This window comes from Andrena cerasifolii, chromosome 5 (assembly GCF_050908995.1).
Source record: "Andrena cerasifolii isolate SP2316 chromosome 5, iyAndCera1_principal, whole genome shotgun sequence".
Lineage (NCBI taxonomy): Eukaryota > Metazoa > Arthropoda > Insecta > Hymenoptera > Andrenidae > Andrena > Andrena cerasifolii.
This window is the reverse complement of record NC_135122.1, coordinates 4,936,586-4,948,855: the sequence shown is the minus strand read 5'-3', so window position 1 is coordinate 4,948,855 and position 12,270 is coordinate 4,936,586. Positions and strand designations below refer to the sequence as shown.

The 12,270-nt window shown below is 38.7% G+C and overlaps 1 protein-coding gene and 1 long non-coding RNA gene across 3 annotated transcripts in view; one reads left to right on the top strand and one right to left on the bottom strand.

Annotated features, from left to right (window-relative positions):
• LOC143369301 (fibroblast growth factor 18) overlaps window positions 1-12,270 on the bottom strand; it is a 197,845-nt gene that overhangs the window by 145,611 nt on the left and 39,964 nt on the right. The window lies entirely within an intron of this gene.
• LOC143369311 (uncharacterized) overlaps window positions 8,828-12,270 on the top strand; it is a 76,078-nt gene continuing 72,635 nt past the window's right edge. Inside the window, exon 1 of the long non-coding RNA XR_013085371.1 lies at window positions 8,828-8,973. This is a non-coding gene — a long non-coding RNA (uncharacterized LOC143369311). The remainder of the gene's footprint in view (window positions 8,974-12,270) is intronic.

The window sequence follows — 12,270 nt, the reverse complement described above, 5'->3', positions numbered from 1 at the left end:
AGCGAAGTGGGCTCTGAAGCTATTAGCGTGGCGTAGTAATAAGGAGGTGTCGCGTCGTAGTCGCAGTTATTACTTGGTAGCACGGAGGAGCTGGCGAAAGCAAAGGACGATACAACGTGCGAAAGAGTGTCGAGATGATCGAGGGAGACTGAAAATCAGCGCGTACCTAATTCCATTACGCGAGGCGGTTATAAAGATACCCTTGCTATTATAAACATTACTGGTGAGAGGCAATAGACACGCATCATGGTTACTATCGTTGATCCGCTCATCCAAAGTCCCTACTTGAGACACGGTCATAAGTGTACAATTGAACCTAATAGAACTTCATAGCGTTGCAAATAGTTCAGTTTCTACGTAGGCATTAATATAATAGCGACACATACTTTCTGGCCATTATTTACATATATGTAGTTATTAAGTGCGTAAATGTACATAGAGCGACTCGGTATTACCCACCCACCTTAGGTGAAATGTCACTTTTGAAGAGTTTTGTATTTTTAATTTTATTGTTAAACTATACGAGCTAAATATCTGTAATTATTAGGCGATAAACATAATTAATCATGCTTTCAAATAGTTTTATCTTTTCCCTGTATCTACTTACACTGGCGAGATATCGCGTTTCAAAATTAACGGAGTCACCCTACACCAAATCAAATTGGTGATAAAAATGCACATAAAAAATGTGTAAGTCTAAAGTATGAAATCTGATGTTCAAAAAAATAAATGTATTATGTTAACATTGTTTAAAAATTGATAAAGCAACATAAGTTTTTTAATAACTGACTATATTACACCCTGTGTACTATAATATACTCTTCGCTGTGGAATTATACAATATAGAGCAAAATAAATTTTAATCAATATTAACTGCATCGTAGTAGATTCATTTAAACATTTCACTAACTATGTTGCCTGATACATTTAATTATAATCTTTGAATAAAGTCTAAAATATCGATTGAACAATGTGTTGTGGGTAATGAATATTAAAAAATGTTTGTGCAATTGAATTAAAAGCAGTCCTCTCGCAATAATTAAACTGTACCACATATTATTTCACAATTATAATAAACTAGTCTCGTTTAGCAGCCATTTCTATGTAAAATATTTTAAAGCACGCGTTTTGATCGTAATCGTTATGCCACATGGAAGATTCTGCGGTTCAAGCACTGACTTTAAAAGTAATATTACATTTACAACCAAAAGTCTGTCGCATAGTGATATAATTTTTCGGAGGATACCTTAAAGACCGCCATTTCGATACGATACGTTAACCACATTCTTTAACCGCATCTTACGGGAGAAATTGCAATGGCTTGTGCCCGGGGTACCGGTTCCCGTCTTACAGATGTTATCGGGCACCACTGCACCGCACGTCACGTCTACCTTCACGATTGTAAAGCAGATGCTTCTGGTTGTACTCCTGGTCTTAGGATATCCGAAATGTTCGACGCGCTTTTTCAATTGTCCTTAAGGAAACGCAAACGGACACCTCGATTCTGTCTCATACACAAGGTGTTCACAAATTCATGGTGCACGCGTATTGTATTCACTTTTTAAATGTCAAGGTAAGCGGCAAAATTAAAATTCAGTTAAGTGGAGTTAAGTCAAGTTAAGTCGAGTTATGTTGAGTTGACTTAAGTTGAGTTAAGTTGAGTTGAATTAAATTAAGTTGAGTTAAATTAAATTAAGTTAAATTAAGTTAAATTAAGTTAAATTAAGTTAAATTAAGTTAAATTAAGTTAAATTAAGTTAAATTAAGTTAAATTAAGTTAAATTAAGTTAAATTAAGTTAAATTAAGTTAAATTAAGTTAAATTAAGTTATGTTTCCCTTGCTCTATTAACTGGGGAAGACGAATTAATTCGTCATTCGAATTTTTTTTCGTATTTTTATGTATCCATCACTATATCCTGAAAGCCAATAGACCAACGTATCTAACGTATATGACAGATATGTCATATTCATGTTAATTGCAAAGAAAACTTGATCCGAAGTTAACCTTTCGTATTCTAACGGGAAACGTGTCAATATTCGTACGAGATTGTCGAATTTTTTCTGAATTCCTCTAGATATTTTTATTTTTTTACCGCGTGTATTTCGAATGTGTATAGTCTCAGCTTATTTGTGACATAAATATTTTTCGAAAATTCTTCACTGTAATCCCACTATACGACTTCAAATGAAGCTACCCAGTATTTCAAGTTTTCATTAACTCTTTTAGGCTTATAAACAAAGCTCCGCCTTCCTCCGGGCTCTAGATAGTACTAATTGAAAGCAGATACCATCTACTAACAGCCATAAAAAAATTGGCTGCAACTATTTGCAACTTTGGCTGTTATTAATACATAATCACCCGAGTGCGCTGTGCACTCTTCGTTTCTTCGGTTTATTACTATTTCATTTGTTAAAGATGCTTCAATTTTATTTATGTTGCTGTCCATATAACCGTTGTCTATTAACAAATAATATACAAAAAAAGTACTCATAAATATTGAGAAACACCGAAGTTATCTACTTAAACGTGAACGGTACGAAAATTATTTATATCATCGTGAATAAACTGTAGCTTCGTCTCTCAATAATATGTATATGTAAATAAACATCTTCCAGTTACATTACTATTTACCAAACCGTATATAAATAAAATGCTGGATAAAACTCACTCATGTAGAAAAGCATTTGCTTGTTGTAATAGGGCGCGATTAAAATATTTTTGCTAAATATATTGATGAAATAAACAGGTAAAATTAACTTATACCAACAGGAGTTATTTGTTGGCCCTCTGTTTACTAATGTATGCCAGCATTGTGGCAGGAATTTGTGAACGCTCTGCATTTGCCTGGAGAATATCAATGTAATATTATTGTATGAATTATCGGATAATTTCTAGAATGAATCGACTGCATACCATGGTTTCATAGCATCAATTATACCATGTCAAAGCGTTCTGAAATCCTGTGCAATTACGAGGATACCGCAGAGAATAAACGGCGATGAATTCCTTTGCAATACTGCGACCAACACGAAGGCAACGTAATTCATTTAATTTGCCATTAGTTCATATTCGTGATGCTGCATTTTCATTGCATTAGTCAAAAAGAAGATTTGAATCACTAAAATTGACGTAAATGTTCACACATATTTAAACAGTACGATAATTGTGAATGCTAATTTAAGTTAGAATTCTGCGTTTTCTACTACTCTTAATATCACAATTCTTTTCTGTTTAATAGATACAAATTGTGGGAAAATATTAAAAAATCTTAAAATATTTGTAATTAGCTAGATAGCCATACTCCTGAAAATTAAAAATATGTTTCTTTATTTCCGATGATCCAGTGGTCCGAAATTTCAACCGCCAGCAATTCTGAAAACGCCAACTTCACTGCGAAATATTTAAGTAAACCAGTAAAATAAACAAACAACAAAGATGTTTTCTTGTATTTCAAGAGTGGTACAACATACCCCGCGAAATTCGAGAACGTTAAGTGTGTATTTCATTATAAAAACCATCACCGAGAAGTGTCGGATTTTTCGACCGAGAGAGTAGAGTGTCCCCTTAAGAGCCACACCTTTCAATGTACCCGATACGTCACGGAACAGAAAACGATTATTTATTTTCCCCGGCGAAAATCCACTTGCAAATCACGATTTCCCGCCCTATACCGTACATGCAAATCGAGAACATGGCGCCAAGAGAGAGATTCCAACGAAGATGTCTGTGATCACGGTCCAGCCTCCGAAGAGGTCGCCAATCTCTTCGTCGTCACAAGGAGGAAGAAGCCCGACGGAACGGGAGATCACGACGATAATGATGATGACGGCGATTACGAGATGACGAGAGAACGATGAGGGCGCGAAATATGGCAAAATGGCTCGTAAAACAAATCGACGAGGCTCGTTCGATGTTGGCCATGTTACAAAGGTGCGCGCCGGCCGTTTACGACCCTCGGTCGCGATCCTATCTCGACAGTCCGTTGACAGACAGGTTTAATATCGTTAGACCGTTTCATTTGAGATTCGTTTAAGCCCGGTTACAAACGCTGGCAGAAACGACCGATGCAAATAACACCCTCTTCGCTCTTTGGTAAACTGGATAAAGTATCTAGCCGGCGCGAGAGGAAACGCTCGTGCACTGCGATCTAATTGCTCGAGTTATACTTGGATTTCCACGTCTTCTGTGCGATCTAGATTTTCTAATTGTCGACCAAAAGCACACACGATTACTTATTAACGAGTTCAGGTTGACGATCAAAGGAAGTTAATAATATTATTAGCATTTAATAATATTATTAGCATTTAATAATATTATTAGCATTTAATAATATTATTAGCATTTAATAATTGGTGGGACTTGAAAGAAAAAGTTACGATTCTGCTCCAAGATATTTCGTACTATTTATGAAAAAAGACTCGTTCAATTCAATTTATTTATCAAAGTTATAGGTCCATCGACAATGTAATTTTACTAGAAATAAGAAAAACCTTGGTTTTTTTATTTCAGAGAAGATTTTGGGCCACCATTACAATCGCAAATTTGCAACTCTGGCGTGCGAGTCCTAACAAACGTGTTCCTATATCTCCATTTCTACCGCTCACTTTGTAACGAAAAAAATAATTTTTATTGTTTGAATGTGAACTAAAATACCCTGAAAGTTTGGAAAAGATCCGATCGACAGTTTCTTAGAAAAAATTCCCAAGAATCACCTTATTCCTAGCGTCCTAAATAGGGCTTCCCCCTTAAAGGTTGGTGACGAGCAATGATTTAATTAATTTCTTAAGTTATATAATGCATATAGTAACGAGAATTTTCCGTATACATTTCCCTTTTGTGGGAAAACTACGACTGAATATCTAGAATGGCATGAATTAAAGTCTCGTCAAGTGCAAAATTTTTATTCGGTAGTCACATAGGATTCAATTGGCGCCTGACGTGTGGGTCACTGCAACCTACACAATCAGTATAATTTAATGCATTTAAGCATGATTGATCATTCTGACTGGTCAAGTCTCATTCTGATTCACGTAAGTACTTTCCACACTTATGTGTAGAGATTTGAAAACTTTGATTCAATTTATACGACATTATCTTTCGCCTTCAAGCTTTCATACTTAAGTGAAAAATCTCCAGCAAAAATCCGAGGCATTTTAAATGCATAGATTCAAATACTTTAATCAGCTCTCTTCGTAAAATAAAACGACAACAACCCCCGTGCTACCAGTAATAACTGTAACTAACACAATTCGATTACCACTCGCTCCGCGATTCGCGAAAAAATAGAATCCAGGACAGCCATTTGTTCCTCTCCCATTACACGCATAACTTCACGATCGTTCGTCTCCTGGAAGTGTGTGTACAAGTCCTTCCTTCGTCTCTGATATTTGCAGTCCATTTTGTTCGTACACGCGTGCAGTCGTATCGCGGCGTTGAAGACACGAGTCAACCGGTGTGACGCTCGCTAATAAAAGAAAATAACGCGGAGGGGGTTGGAACCATAGACATGGTTGGAACTGCCACGAAAACTTTCGAAACGCGTGTACATGTGATGGCACGCGTAAAGGGTGGAGGAGAGGTGAGAAAGGAATGCGAGGACGTTGCTCATTAGCCATCGAGCAACTTCAATCAGATTATAGGAGCTGTCTCGGCGAGGCTGGTGGCAGCCTGTTTCTTTCTGACTGGCCTGATTGGCCAGCGTCGATACTCTTCGCGAGGCGAAGAGAGCTTTCCCAAGTATTTTACCGAGGGCCACGATCGCCGACTGATGTCCTAATCGGACGGTTTTATTATTTAGCGCCCTGCACACCGGCTCATCATTATGCAACGGTTCTTAAGTATAATAAACCCTTCGTCTGCCGCACACCGATTACTCTCGCTGAAGCTTCAAGTACTTGTTCCTGTACATTATTGACCGCTTAATGCGGTCGTTATACCTTAACTCATCAGCAACGGCCAGTAGAATATTTGCAAACTGCCTTGTAACGCGTCGCCGATAAGTGACGTAACTCGCGATCCATTCAGCTTTACTGATTAGGACTTTCCTTTCATCCGTATCATTTTTGTACTGTTCCTCTAGGTTTATGTGAACTCGGAACCTTCAGAAATATATGCATTAGGGTGGTGCTTATTTAACCCCACAGAATTTTTCTTTGGAACGGGGGTGGAGTATACAATTTTACGACTTCTTATACTGGGGGAGGGAGGGGGTAAGTAATCTCCGAAATTACCCTTATGTGATTTAAGACCTCGGAACAGTTTAGACGAGAAAACTTTTATAATTTGGAGGTCAAAAAATGCGATAAGTTCTTTCTTTAATGTGAAATCTGAAGATTTTTATAAAAGAGGGAAAACAGTTCCATATATAGATACGATACTGTTATAAATATGCTGTTTTCAAAATCGAATTTGTAGGAGACGTACTCCAGCGGATTCAATATCAACTCTAATATCAAAGCTTACAATGTTGAGCATAGCTTTAATTTAAAAAACAATATTTTTAAATTTCTTTACTAAATAGTTAAGTTTCTGGATGCTATTACAAGTAATTAATATTACTGTAACTATTATTATTAAGGGACAAGCCAAATTTCTACAATAATTAACACAGTAGCACACGTACAAGAAAAATAAGGCATTTAACAATAAAAAATTAAACATTACACCTTAGTTGAGGACAATTTTGCGCAGATTGCTGTTAAAAGTTAGTACGGGTCCACAGAAAAAATGAATGTGACCTGAATATTAATTGGAAACGCCGACGATGTGATTTATACGATCGCGAGCATGAAAATGTAATGTTTGAACAGTAAAAAGATGCTCTTCTCCCCAAGGTTCTGGATGGTGTAATAGTAATAGCGTAGAAGCTTACACTGAGAGGAAGGTAAGCTTATAAATTTCTTTTAATATCCGTGGCTAACGCGGACCTGTGCTTTATGGCGAGTTAATAGACTTTCTGTTCTTGTGACGATCATCGAACGTTACTACCGCGTGAGTTACTAGGTGCTAGATAAATTTAAGAGCGCCTTAATGTATCGACAACGTGACTCGGGACATGATCACGGGGATTATCTTGCCGTTGTTTGCCCCCCGGCTCCGCCATAAAATGTCTCTCTTTGCCGTGACTTTACGGTTTCTGTCACGGTAGCACACCATAGTAGCCGATAATCTGGACGCGTTGTTGCACCTACGCTCTTACGCACTGCTCTTACCACGTGCCAGCCACCGAACGGAAGCGGAGCGTACAGGTGCACCACTACGTACACGATTATTCTTGTAAGGATAAAACCATAGAGCAGCCTGTTTATTGACAAAACAAAATTTTGGCATAAGAAGGTTCATTTTTTAACCATTCAAGCAGGGAATCCACCTGGAAGCTAAGCTATGCTATGCGATGCTATGCCATGATACGTTTTAAAAAAATTTGCTCCAATACATTCTTATGGAACCGTTTCCACCAAAAGCTAAGCTAAAACATAGCATCGCATAGCTTAGCTCAGCTTCCCGGTGGATTCCCGGCTTCATCTGTTTACCCTAACACTTTTTTCGAATTGTAACCAGAAAACGAATATGACTTGACTCAGTTGCGGAGACCACCCTGTTTTATACTAGTGTAAAATCTTATATTATCCAATAAATATTAGTACATTCTTTCAGCGACCTATTCCGATCATCTACATATCGAACGTGTATATACGTCACCTGGCAAAAGATCTCATCACAGGTATGTAGCTCAGGTGCATATCCTGCATAAGGGGAGTTGAGGCACTTTGATGCAAGGGGCACAATGAAACATTAACAGTATCTTGATATCTATAAACAGTTAGAAGTTCAAAACACGATGTTTCATTGTGCCCCTTGCATCACAGTACCCCAACTCCCCCTGCAGATCAGGGCTGGGGAAAGTAGGTTTTCGAAATAGATAAAAAGAAATAAATAAATTTATTTCGTCGAGTGATACAGGATTTGACAAATAAACTTTTGTTTGAAATAGTAGTTACATAAAGAAATAATATTCCAAATATATTATTTTAACGGGTCAGGGATACTCTCCCTATCTTGACGAACAAAAAATGATGCGAAACTTGGGAATTTTTTAAAACAAAACCATTAAATATATATACTTCCAGCTTTGTGGCTTTATTTGTCAATCTTTAGAGAATATGAAAAAAAAATTGTACCCAAAAATAGTGGTTATATCCGGAGTTATAAGTAGTGCTTCAAATAGAGCGCACATGTCCACTGTCTTTCGTTTAAGTACTCACAAGTAGCGACATAGTCTCTTCGTAATTTCAAACATTCTTAATTGTATTCTTAATTGTTATCCGAAGCAAGACAACGAGTAATTAATTTCCCGTTTACGCGCCCGCTTTTCACCGATGCACCGTCCTGCGACCCAATCTATCCAATAGCTGAACAGATACACCCCGTGGGACACGCATCTAGACGGTGTAATTAAATCATTGCGACAGTTCCGAAGTGTCAAGCCCGCAGCGGTACCGTTACACGTACATCGCCGGCTACAGTGTACGCTGCGAGGTATAATTATATTGTTACAGTGAAATTGATCGTTCCCTAGTTAGGCAGCTTTTCGTATATCAAATTAGTGAATCGATGGCCGCGTCGGGCGCGAGGAGCGTACGCGTGTAAGCGAAACGACGATAAAGGGTACAAGCACGATGAAGACGGGGAGAATGGTCTCTTACGAAAGATAGGCCGTGAGAAGAGTGAGACGGGCAGAAGGAGCGTGAAAGGGGAGAAGGAAGAGAGATCGAGACGCGAAGCGAGAACCGATCAATCGAGGCCGAGTGACAGGCGGACGGTGGTATCGCGAGCATCGACATGACGACAAGTGCCTCGCACACCGTTCCGAGTTACCTACGGGCCTTCAGGCATATCTTCGTTTCGCTGACGTAGGTATACTCGTAACAGTGGAACGGACCCAAACATGCTGGACAAACGCAACGATCTCGTAAGTCTTTAAATTCGACAGTATAAAGAGAAATAAGCTAATGAGCAGGTTTATAAATATCCTCGTATCAATAGGTCACTACGCTCCACATATTGCACGTTCGTTATTTCAATTTCAGTTGGACGTGACGCGCTTCGGTGGTTCTTCTCATACGTTTCCTCTATAATTTGAAAGAATAGTAGATAAGACACGGATCACGTATTATCCGCAGGCGCATTCTGCCAAACAAGTATTATGCGATAGGTATTAACAACGCGTATACTGAAATTTTATTTTATTGCAGTATCATAATTTTCTACGTGATTAACTTTTTAGGACAGCATACGCTCTCTCACATTTCTTTTTAACTTAGTTTATGTTATTATTCGAACATCGCGAGGTAGTAGGACACTAGTAGTGCGACGCAAAACGTGGAAGGTGTAGCCTTTGGGTTTCAGCTGAATTAGTGTACCTGCAGGTTTCTGTGTTTTAGTATAATCAGATCGGATATAAATATTGTCAATCAGGAAAACCCTCCGTGGCCACACCTCCTTATAATCATAAATTGGTAACATAGGGTTCACTGCACCCCAGTGTCGTTTTTAAGTTACCATTTTCGTAATTTTTAATCTTTTAAGTTTTTCAGATAATTGTACATTTGTAATAGGTACTCATACAGCATGCTCTGATAGTATTTTTCTAGAAATGCAAATTTTGATATGAGGAAATTTGTAGTTGAAAAAATAGTTGTGGAAACACGCGGTATTTAATCTTGAAATTCGCCAGATTTGTAAATTTCAATATTAAGGGCTAAAACTTTACAGAAATATTGGCAAATACTCAAATTCTTTTGCCGGGGGTGCGATACACCCCATGTGATCACGAACAGTTAACCCGTTTGTTAAAAATTTCAAGTTTACCTCCGCCATTAACCCTCCGTAGTCACACCTTCTTATAATCATAAATTGGTAATATAGGGTTCACTGCACCTCAGTGTCGTTTTTAAGTTACCATTTTCGTAATTTTTAATCTTTTAAGTTTTTCAGATAATTGTACATTTGTAATAGGTACTCATACAGCATGCTCTGATAGTATTTTTCTAGAAATGCAAATTTTGATATGAGGAAGTTTGTAGTTGAAAAAATAATTGTGGAAACACGCGGTATTTATTCTTAAATTTCGCCAGATTTGTAAATTTCAATATTAAGGGCTAAAACTTTACAGAAATATTGCCAAATGAAATATTGCCACCCCATATGATCACGAAGAGTTAATCCGTTCGCTACAAATTTCAAAATCTGTCAAACTATTTCTCTGCACAATTGATATGGATACTATTATTTTTTTATCATATCTCTTTGGAATAATATTTCTCTGAACAGCTTGCTAGCTTTTTTAAAATTGATTTCCTAAATTATACAATCTATTTTTCGACTCATTAGTATGTTGCCCTCTCGTAGAATATCCAAAATAATACAAATTATGAAGACCCTCTAACATCAATTTCTTGGATAATTTTCCACAACGTAGCTTCGGCATAAATGTTAAAGAAATTATACTTCTCAAACACTTGATGCCATGGAGCCTAAAGAACCGATTCAAAGTAGTTACCTATCTACACCTATCTTCTTAAATACCACTGCCAGAAACGATGCAAAGTACAATACGGTTAATAAGAGCTGCAGAAGCTATTTACAATAATAATTGTATAAGTTACAAACTCTAAAAGTAGCTACTGAGGATTAATCTCCAGTTGAGCATTCGGCGAGAAGCTTCGATGGCAAGTCTGCTTGCCCTCTGAAGCAATAATACTCGCAGCGGCCGCAGGGGTGTGTAAGTGGAGCGTGTGCTATATAAAATCCTCTTACATATCGCGTGACCGTAGCGCTTCATAAAATCGGGAAAAGAAGTCGCGGAAAGGCAAAGAGCGGAATAGATGTTGCCGCAGCTAAATTGAGACGGCAATTTTTTGTCGGTGAGCGAGACGGCGCAAAGGACCCTGTCGTCGGGCTCATGTGCAAAAGAGGCGGGTTACAAGAAAGACTGCGAGTAGATGGATTAATGTAAAGGCGTACGACCCTAACAAGCGAATTATCTCCGAGATATATTGTGCCGCTTCACGGGTGGTTAACTCCGCGCGACCAAGTGCCCAAGAGGAACAGAGAGGCAGAGAGGGAGAAGTCCTAAGAGTACTGGTAAAGAGCGAGGAGGCAGTAGGAGGAGGAGAAAGAAAGCGAAAGAGGAAGCGGCGGATACAACGAAGACAAACGGTGGAAGAAGGAAAAAGACGAAGCGAGGTCAGCCAGCTTCCAAGTTGAAATGACTGTGGCCTGCCTTCTTCCGCCTCGTCCCATCGTAATGCCTTGTAAGCTCTACTAATCTCCTTACCGGTCTTCTCCCCTGATTTACCGAGATGTTTTCATTGTCTTTGCTGACTTTAGCAGCTAACCATAAAAAGTCGCGGCAGGCACTCCTTCCCGTTGAATCTTATCCGTATCTATGGGTTATCGATGGAATGCGTTACGTTTTCCCTGTGAGAAGCTCATCCGATTCGCCAGCACGCCTCGTCTATGCGATCGAATCTTTCACGTGCCCTCCTAACTGCGCGTACTTTTCAACGATCACGCAAATACAATAGCTACCTTCGAAATAATTTCGCAGGCAACTATACCACGTTGCAACAAATAGTCAAATACTACACGCTTCTTTCGGATCACGAAACTAACATCCGTTTGAGGGGGTGCAGGGGTATTAAACGGCTACAATGAACGGCTTCTTTGGGGTTGGATCGAAGGAAGAGTGATGACTCAAATCATTCGCACGCTTTGCAGTACTTTATCGCGGATATAACACGCATTTTAAGACCAAGAAACCTTAGAAATATTAAAATTTGAAGGAAATATAAAGCGCCAAAGTGGGCGCTGCGCATCGCGCGCGGCAAGACTGCGAACATCCCAAGTCGAGAACGAGTCAATATTTTTAGCTGCAATTCTAACCGAACCTACAAAACACTTTTCCCTGCAAGGTGGAGCTGGCTCATTAAGCTCGCAGAGCTCTGGAAATTTTTAATAAACATCCTTGGAGAATTGTATCAGGAAAAATGGACAAAGTTGGGATTTGCCGAATAGCTTCGCGGAATTTTTGTTAAAATCTCTCAACGAACGCCCGTCGATAGCAACATTAAAAGCAATCACTTAGTACCGTCGGACTGGAATCCCGATGCTTCTGAGCGAAGAATACCGATGCTTTTCCCAGCACTGAGAACTCGGAGATAAAAGTAAATTGTTCGTTACGGTAATCGATGCGAATGAGATCAGC